Genomic DNA, 10,216 nt, shown 5'->3' with positions numbered 1-10,216 from the left:
CCGGGAGGATATGTGATATTATGTCTTTATGTAGACGATATGCTTATCATTGGGAGTAATGATAACATGATCAGATCAACAAAAGATATGTTGAAAGCGAGGTTTGACATGAAAGACTTGGGTCTCACGGACGTGATTCTTGGGATACAAATCACTAGAACCCAAAACGGTCTTGTTTTGAGTCAATCTCACTACGTGGACAAGATTCTTGAGAAATTCAATAAGGATGACACGCGTGTCGCGTCAACACCAATTGATACGACCCACCATCTATTTAAAAATAGAGGCGAGGGGGTTGCTCATCGTGAGTACTCAAGAATAATTTGGTAGTCTAATGTATCTTATGACATGTAGTAGACCCGATCTAGCTTATGCCGTGAGTCGGCTAAGTAGATACACTAGTAATCCAAGAGAGGAACATTGGAAAAGTATCACGCGGTTGCTAAGATACTTGAGATACACGAGAGACTATGGACTCCATTATAACCGTGATCCGGCTGTAATTGAAGGATACGGTGATGCGAATTGGATTTCGGATATAAAAGATTCCAAATCAACAAGTGGGTACGTGTTCACACTTGGTGGTGCGGCTATTTCTTGGAAGTCGTCTAAGCAAACTGTAATAGCTAGATCCACGATGGAATCGGAGTTTATCGCCTTAGATAAGTGTGGCGAAGAGGGGGAATGGCTTCGTCAATTTATGGAATATATTCCAATATGGCCACAGCCTTTGTCGGCTATTTGCATACATTATGACAGTCAATCAGCAGTTGGTAGAGCCCATAGCGTAATGTACAATGGCAAATCAAGGCATATTCGACGAAGACATAATACGGTACGACAACTACTCTCAACGGGTGTTATCACAATTGACTATGTGAAGTCAAAAGATAACATTGCGGACCCGTTAACCAAAGGCTTAAGCAAAGAGTTAGTTTATAAGTCGTAAAGAGGAATGGGACTGAAGCCCATGGAAAAAGGGGACATGAGGGAAACCTAACTTAGTTGACTGGAGATCCCAAGATCTAAGTTTAATAGGAAAACTTAATCATGAAACCAAGGGTAGTCATTGTGGGGGAGTACCCCAAACCAAACTTAAAGGGCGTTGCGCATGCGTGCGTCCTAGTCCATTCTAATCAGTGACATGAAACGAGGATAAGCATAACAAAGGTTAATGACTTGTAGAAATAAAGAATAACCTATGGCTTTTAAACATTCGAGCGGGAATCACCTACGTGAGAGAGAAGTAGGGTCGCTTCGAATGGATTTTGGGACAAAAATCCTAGAGCTCTCGCGGAACCAGGCTAGTGTTCCAGGACCATAATAGGACACGGCAGTGAGGGGTTGACTAAACCAGGGACAATGTTGTGTGAAGTGTATTGTCGTCTACACTAACGGGGGTATGTTCAAAGACATCGTGTCTACACACCGCCAGGAGGCTAAGTATACTTCACAAAGGAGGGTTCAAAGGGTAACACCTACCTTTCCTGCAACATTCAACCGTTGAATTGCATCGTTTGAAACTTGCATGAGCGGATCGATTTCCATTCATGTGGGGGATTGTTGGAAAAATGTTAGCAAAAAATGAGTTTGCTAATTTTGGACATTAATAATTATATTTATATTTGTGTATTATAAATAATTATTTACGGGTTTGTTATCCTTTATGTGAGAGCATCATAACGAGTCAAACCATGTCCAAAAACGAGCAAAGATGAATGAGATATCGAAGCTCAAAGATGAGTGGTTGGAAAATCAAAATCATAATAAAAAGCATTAAAGACGTTTAATGTAATTTATTATTCAACGGGAGTTATGGATTGAATTCAAAATCATAATAAAAAGCATTAAAGACGTTTAATGCAATTTATTGTGTAGTTTTGAGTCTTTGATCCTAGCTCCACTATAAATACCAAGGCAAGGCTTGGGGTTTGAAACGCCAATTTGCAACTTGAAGAGCTTGCAAATTCTCCAACCTTTTTTCATCTTCTCCAACATAACCAAGAAGGTACAAACCGATCCAATTCGGGTGCATAGTCAACTCCGGCAATACATACTGCTCTGACCGTTGTACCCTGGGAAACAAAACGAGAAGAGACTCGGAATTTGTTTTAAGGGCCCCGTGTTCAACACGATACTCGGTCACCAACTTCTACTTCTACCCAATTCTTTGTACTTTGATTTATTTCAGTTGTAATTGTACTGTAATTTAATGCTTTCTAGATATGTGTTTTTTGTTCATTCTTTGTATTGTAATCGTATTAAAAGTGTTTTATTTATTTTATACCGAACGGTCCCTACAGATTCAAGAATTAAGCAAAATTGTCATTATTTCAAGAGAAATGAATCAACATAAACTAATACATAAGCATACAAATAAATATAAACAACACATGAGTTTCTATTCGTTTACTTGGTTAAATCACTAAAATATGTTTGTTGATTTTATAACGAGCTGACAACTTTAGCTTCAGATCAGCGATTTTATAACAAGCTCAAAACTATAGCTCGAGCCCGGCCGAGCTCAGTTAAAACAAAATTGGTTTAGCTCAATTTCGCTTCGGTTAGATTGTTAGAACTTAGAAGAAAGAAAAAATGTCTTGATGTGAATTGAACCGTATAACGATGGAGAGTTGGATATAAACTTTTAAAAGTTGTGGCTAATTTAGACGAGCCAAACGAGCAAAACAAACAAGCGGGCCAACAAGTGAGCTAAGGAATGGGCCAACGAGCAAGCCAACCTTGGCTCAGGCTCGGTACATTTACAAACCGAGCCAAATTGAATTGAGTTTTTCTTAGTCTCTCCTAAGCGAGTTTCAAGTCACGAGCTATTTTGACACTAATAGTTAAACTGTTTGTAGAACTATATAAAGAAAACCACACTTTTATTGACATTTTATTTATATCTCATAATCCAAATAAAATACATCAACAACCAAATATTTTACATACCACACCTTGGTAATTTTCCATCTCACAAAGGACCATCAAATCCAGATAAACAATGCTTCATTATACATACATTTATGATTTATCTGAATTTGACATTTAACTTTCAAGAAAGGACTACCTTTTATTCACAACCTTTACACAATGTGACAATTTATAAAACCCAACACTTTACACACTATACCTTTATTAAAGACAAGATGCTGCACCATATGCATCCACACTTGAATCTTTATTTGGATCCGAAAACAGGCTACATCGTTAGACGACTTACGACTAGTCCGTCTGACCAAACCCGCCACAATCGAAACCCTTAGCTGTAAATGCTTCCACGAGCTTAGGAACGAGCTTCGAGAGCATAATCTTGAACCCCGTAGAATTCCCGGCCCGGCCTTCAGGCTCAAAACACAGCCCCCCAAGAGTACAACCTACCGGGACCCCTTCCAAATAAGCCTTACACGCCCTCAAAATATGCACGCAACGTTTGCTAAAGTGTTCCTCGACGAGTGCCTCAAAATGCTACATTATTCACCAAAACCGAACCACTTTCGATTCAAAACCGAATGAAAATTAACATTAAAAACCGAACCAAACTGAGACGGAAAAGATTATTTGTACCTTTGGTGGCCTGTAGAGTATGTAAAGCATGGATTTGCAGCTCATTAAAAAAGCATTCTCATTATAACTACCCGAGTTCTTTTCGCCTTCTGGGCTTCCAATTTGCTGATCATACCCGGCTTCATTGAAATACGGGTTTTTGTTGAGCACTAAAGCCTGAAGAGATAGTAAAACTTGAAGAATGGTGGACCCGTTTGGGTTCCACGTCTCGGTCCCGGTTCCGGTCCATGTGTTCAGAAGGCTAAGGCATACTCTTCCCGACTCGTATAGATTCGGGTTGACCCGAAGCCCACCAGAGTCGTAATGGACCATCTGTAAGAAATACGTGTGACCCGCGTTAGACAATAAAGGTTGGGCCTTAAAATAATGAATTTCGGCCATAAATACAACAACAAACATATTAAACAAGTTCGGTTTAATAATAATAATAATTACCGGGGGCTCATAAGGATATTTCGGGGGTAGAAAAATGTCAAAGAAAAAGAGGCAGTCATGATAAGGAGTTTCGGGTGCCCCGACAATCGCAGCACGTATTAGATCCATCCTTTCTTCGAAAACCCGAACATATATTGTTTCTGTCAAAACGGGTGTAAAGATTCAAAACACGTATAAATATTCGAAAGCATTAATGTATATAAAAAAATCGACTGCGTCTCACCTGGGAGATCATTAGCCAAAATGTTCCATTCTTGCTGAACTTTCTTTAACCAACTTTTTCTCACCTACAACAAACCGAAACATTATTAAACGGGGTCGAATATGTAACGGGACGGGGAACCCATAAGTTATATTTAAAAAAACCGAAATCTAACCTGACTTGATAACGAGCTCTTTTCTGGGCTATCAACAAAGTGATGGTTTAAGCAGTCGTTGACCATGTCAAACTGCCTAATTTCATCCTTTGACTCTTTGACTTCCTTGACTTTTGCCTCCAAATTTGTCTCTACGAGCACCCGATCATCTTCCTCATTTAAACCCGACAGTGGCCCGTATTCTGGACCCGACAATGATGCGTAAAATGGGAACCCGAACAGGCTCTTGGCTACATTGGATAAAAGCCCGATAGCAGCCCGTGGGACGTTAAAAGTAGTGGAGTCGTATAACGTCTTTAAGCAATCGTCCTCATCATCTGAACCCGAAAAACTCTGACCCGAATAGAAAATGTTTATGTTCAGTCTCTGTTATAGGTGCATTAATGTTAACAACACGTTATAATATTGATTAGGTTCGGTTTTACCTTATCTATCGCGCTCGGTGAAAGCCCGGACTTCTCTTGATCTTGTTGGATGCTGCCATTGTTAAGCAATGGTGTTGCTGATGAACCTTCTGACTTTTCGACACGTAAAACTTCGTGAGGCGCCACCTGTACGAGATCGAATCAACCAATTACAGACACGAAAATCCATCGGGAGGAATAGGGCAGTTCAAAAAGCTCGCGGCGCGTTCGAAATCGGGTCGGTCTATAAACAAGCCGAACCAAGCCCCAAGGCAAGGTCAGCTCGGCTTGTGGCTTGCTCATTAGCTGAGCCGTTAGCTCGTTTAAATTACAGCCCAAATTTATATGCATCCATCTTTCCACTGTTAATGACATGATGCTTCTAATAGTACGGCTTTCTTTTAAACGAGCCGAGCCGACCTTTTAATAAAATAAAGCCGAATATATGTTTATTTTTAAACTCACAGCGACATTTTTAATATTATTATTTTTTTTTGGAAAATTCCTTTAAAATTGAAAATTCACATTTTCTTGTTTAAAAGTAAAGCCCAAAATTTAGTATATGTAAACTATAAACCCAAGTTTTAATATAAAAATTATGGATTTTGTAGTTTATAAAATCTGCATTATGTGCATGCTATTTATCTTTAGTTATAATATCAATATGTGTTAATTATGAAGAACTTAAAAACCAAACAAGCCTGCTAGACGAGCCACAAGTTCGCTTGAGTTTTTTGACGAGCCGAGCTCGAGCACAAGATTTCAGCTCGACAAGATAGAGAAACCAAACCCGAGCTCGTTCAGCTTGTTAAGATAAACGATTCGAGCCCAAGCCCACTTTGGCTCAGCTCGGCTCGTTTACATCCCTAGGAGAGAATAAAAAGAACAACCATACCTTAGACGTATAACCTGCAGCCCATTTGACTTCAACCGAGCCATTTTTCAACCCAACCACGTTCCCGATATGGGCCAAGTGAATATCACCACCACATTTCTCACCATCTTCAACAATTTGGTCGTTATTCAACCTCAACACGAGATCACCCGGGCTATATGAATAATCCGGGTGCTCGATTAACTCATACACACTCACAGTCTCCTCAAATCCTGATTCCCACTTAACCTTCACGGTCTTTTCGGCTGCATCAACCGCCTTCACAACGCCCCAGTTTCTACATTGTTGATCATCAGATGTCCCTTTCTCAATAACAAACTGATGAGGCCAAAAATCATGCGCGTCGAGTGTGTTAAACGGGCCAACCGAACTCGCACACAACCCGGTTGACTCACTCCCATCTTGCCACAACACATCAACTTTACATTTCATCTTTGCAAATCACAAACATTTCTTGAAAACCCGAACACATGTTTGACTGTTTATGAACTGGGTGACCCGTAAAACCCCTGTGCTCGGGTTTTGGCAGCGTACACCAATCGCCAACCTGCCAGTTCGAATGCGGAGAAACACGAAACGCATGTCAAATCTTTTGAGTTTTGTAAACATGGCGGGACCGGGATGCTTTCTGGCCCGAGTAACACGCACCCGAGCCACGTCACGTGGACCAGCCCGGAATCAACCGAGCATACAGTCCCTTCATCTGGGTTTTTGCTCTTTGACCCGCAGAACCATCGGGTTGACATTGACCGAGTCAAGTTCACGGATTTGACCCGTTGACCGGGATAATACGGGTACTGCGAATCATCGATTAAATCCGGTGATATCGGTACGAGCTTCTCGGTATCCAACCCCATTACCATAAACTCACTTTTACTACCATCATCAAACAAGACAGTAACAGAATCTGTTACATGTTCGGCTTTACCGACCCATGGGCCCGATAATACAAACTCACCCGCTGAAATCGAGCGGATTCTTCCAAGTTTCTTGGAACTGATGTCTTTCAGTTTCTTTTCATTGATGTTTTCCAAATCCACAACTATTTCAACATTTGTTACTTTTCCCATTTGGGAGTTGCGGTTTTTGAGCGAGTAAACGATGTCACCATGCACGTATCGTCTCTCGAACAGCAAGAAATCATCGATTTTCCCGATAGTTTCTTGACGGTTTGAGAGGATTGAGGTTGCCTGTCCGGTGTACATGAACTCATCATCTTCGTGATCAGAAGAGCTACTGCTTTCGCTGTAGCTATCGAAATCACTCAAAAACACATCCATTTCTACAAACATTGACAATTTTCATGATTATTTTAGTAAACAGAAATCAAAGAAACAAAAACTGTAAAGCTTAGGGGTGTGCAATTGTGCATGGGTCGGTTTTTGGGCTCAAACCGAGCCAAAAACCGAAAATTCGTTCAGTTTCGTTTTTTTGGTTTTCACAATGGGTTCGGTTTTGATTTTTCGGTTTTACCATTTGGGCTTAAATGGGCCAAAAAAACTTAGCCCAAAATAAGTAATTCGGGCGTAAATTTTTATTAATTAATGACTAATTGACTATTACACGTTTAGAAAAGCTTTTAAGCTAAGCAATTTATTGATTTCCTATAAATAGCAAACGAGTGTTTGGTTCACTTTCGTTTAATTCGGCTTTTGGATTATAGCAAAACCGAAAGCGAACCGAAAATAGGTTTTTTTAACAATTTATTAACAAAAACTTTTTAAGCAACACAATTTAATATTTTTTTATAGATTACTTAAAACAGTTGTTATGGTATTTGGTTAAAAGCAAAACCGAAACCAAACCAAAACATTCGGTTTCTAAAGAACATTGGTTTTTTTTTTATTGGTTTCGATTATTTCAGTTTGGTTAAGTCAGTTATTTTGGTTTTGTGAACACCTCTAAATCTGAGAATTATATAAAACGAACAAGAAAGATACCTTGTGTATGGAAGTATTACTGATATCACTGTCACGAATCGATAGTTTAGGGTCTGCAAGAGACACCTGATTTGCCAAAGAAGATTTGCCCCGAAAACGGTTCAAAACGGATAGATTTTCACCAGAAATTCTGGTATGCCAAAGGAGATTTGCCCCAAAATGATATATGATTATCTAAGCTTATATAAATATATAATATATATATATAATGACAGCAGAAGGAACTAAAAGAGTTCTTTCTGAAGCCAAATATATTTTGCCAAAGGAGATTTGCCCTGATCAGTTTTGTCACACACACAACACTAAAAAAACAAGCAAATGAAAACAGGATAAATAAAACTAAGGAAATTGGGATTTTTTTTTTAAATAATATGATGATCTCTAATCTGTATCTAGAGTAGCCATGATATGTTTGCTTCTACACCTGTTGAAACAAAAAGCTAAATTATAAACTCTAAAAGTTTACACATATGGTATGATTAATATATCAATAAGGAACAAAAAAAACAAAGTTTAATAAAATAACTGTTACCATTTGCAGCCAAGAAACATCATAGAGCAAGTTCCATTCATGTGAAGAAATTAAGATATCCCAATTGCCCCTTGAACCATCTTTCTCTCTCTTAACACACAAACACACACACGCATGCACACACTTTATACAAAAAAAAAGTGTTTTTTAAAGAGAGGAAAGTATCCTCTCCAAATCCCCTCTGTCACACCATGATCATGCATATCAATAAACTGAACTGAAGCTTGTTTGTTTGTTTGTTTGTTTATTGGGAAAATATTAATAATAATATTAATGTGAAGTTGAAGTTGAAGTTTGTAAGTTTGTTAAAGAAAATGATGGAAGTGAGTGGGTTAGGGGAAGGATATAAATTATAAAGCCAAAGTGCCAAACAGGGATCTGATTATGTGAAGAGAATATTCCACTTCTAGTATTAGTATTCATCCAAACTCCAACTGTCTTTGCTTTTGGATGGATGTATTTAGTCTTCCCTTTTTCCTAGTGTTTTAATTGCTTTTTGCACTATCGTTTATGGAATAGGAAAAATATATTAAAAAAAAATTATAAATTTAATGAGTTAATTGCGGATTCATCCATGTGTTCAATATCGTTTTGTAGGATTGCACATTTGCACCCTATGGTGATTTTATTACAGTTATCACCCCGGTGGTTTGTATTATTTTACAAAATGACTCAGCCTTTCATCCTCGTTACTTTTAACCGTCAAAATAGGGGTAAATCAGTCATTATAGCGATGAAACCCAACTCGGCAAGAAAACTCCTTCCTTATCACAACTTACAACCCTAATTGTTGACTTCGTCTTCACCATCATCTTCACTGTTGTCTTAACCTCAAAATTGCGTCGATAATCGATCTGTTTACCGATGTTGTCACAAATAAATGTCAATTTAATTTCCGTTAGTGAGTGTTCAATTCGAGATTCGTAATTGTAATTCGAGTAATAATAGTAGCTAAATCGGTTATGTTAATGGTTTTGTAGTTGCGATGTGGGTTAATGTCTCTAGGACCCACCTAGGGGTGGATTTGTGATGGTCGGGTATTTTGTATATATTTTAGCACGTTAATTGCATAGTTTTAATTGTTTATTGTGTGCACTTCGGTACTACATACATGTTTATTATATTACAGGTCACATGTGATTAATGCAGCTAATTTGGACCTGAAAGAGCGTGGAATGAAGACAAGACAAGAAACTAAGTTGGCTGGTGAGGAAGCCTTCCACGCTACGCGAAAGGCTTGAAGACATGTCCATCGCGATCGCGATGGACTAGATTATTAAAACTTTAACTTTTGGTCCAGCGCGTTAGGCGATGGGTTGGAAAATCGAGGTTAGGGTTTCTCATATAACATCATTTTGACGGCCCAAAAACAGAGATCTTGTTCCAGAATAGTTTCCAGGAGGCAAGAGGTGATTTTCCACCATTCCAATCATCGAGAGATCATCCATAATGAATTTCCTCATCAGACGTGAAGATCTACCGATGACGATGCGTGACTAGTTTTCTCGAGTCATACCCTCGATGTGGAGTATTGTATTCTTTTTACAGTTTTCTCATGTTTTAAGAACGAACTAATTATAATTATTTATTAATCTATCTATGAACATTGATGTTTGGTATTATTGTGCATTCGGTCAGTTTAGGTTTATTTCAATCAGAACGATTAGTTTGCTAGTTGTCGTGATACGTGTTCATAGGGTTGTATTGATTAGTTTGAATATGATGAAGCATACAATTTCTCTAGTTGAGGTTACACTAGCAGGGACCATTTGATAACCACGCCCGTGTGTGAGGGATTTTTGATGCCTAAGATTTAACTAGTTGATTAACCATATTCGATTTTTGATGCCTAAGGTTTAACTAGTTAAATGACATGAGATTGTTGTTTGTTACACGCTTGAACCACAGGTGTGATTTGTTCTTGTAAAATGTTTGAAACTTGATTACGTGTTTACTTAATTCTAAACTCAAATCATTGCTAGTATGATCAGCACTCTTAATAGTTACTTTATAATGTTAGAAATTGATTACATGTTACAGTGATAACATACTTCTTGTGATTCGAC

The 10,216-nt window shown here is 38.4% G+C and overlaps 1 pseudogene across 1 annotated transcript; it reads right to left on the bottom strand.

Moving 5' to 3' along the window:
• Nucleotides 1-2,886: 2,886 nt before the first annotated feature.
• On the bottom strand, nucleotides 2,887-8,381 carry LOC143575323 (putative ubiquitin-conjugating enzyme E2 24; annotated as a pseudogene). The gene is made up of 9 exons (XR_013142741.1): nucleotides 8,151-8,381; nucleotides 7,619-8,042; nucleotides 5,679-6,960; nucleotides 4,805-4,930; nucleotides 4,380-4,712; nucleotides 4,226-4,289; nucleotides 4,003-4,142; nucleotides 3,568-3,879; nucleotides 2,887-3,468 (listed from the first exon to the last, which is right to left on the bottom strand). The product of XR_013142741.1 is annotated as a putative ubiquitin-conjugating enzyme E2 24 (transcript).
• Between the last annotated feature and the right edge of the window lie 1,835 nt (nucleotides 8,382-10,216).

This window comes from Bidens hawaiensis, unplaced genomic scaffold (genome assembly GCF_021521415.1).
Source record: "Bidens hawaiensis isolate Kalapana, Puna unplaced genomic scaffold, B.hawaiensis_p1.1 tig00027336_1, whole genome shotgun sequence".
NCBI classification, from domain to species: domain Eukaryota; kingdom Viridiplantae; phylum Streptophyta; class Magnoliopsida; order Asterales; family Asteraceae; genus Bidens; species Bidens hawaiensis.
Note: the sequence above shows the minus strand (reverse complement) of the source record. Positions and strands in the feature narration are given on the sequence as shown.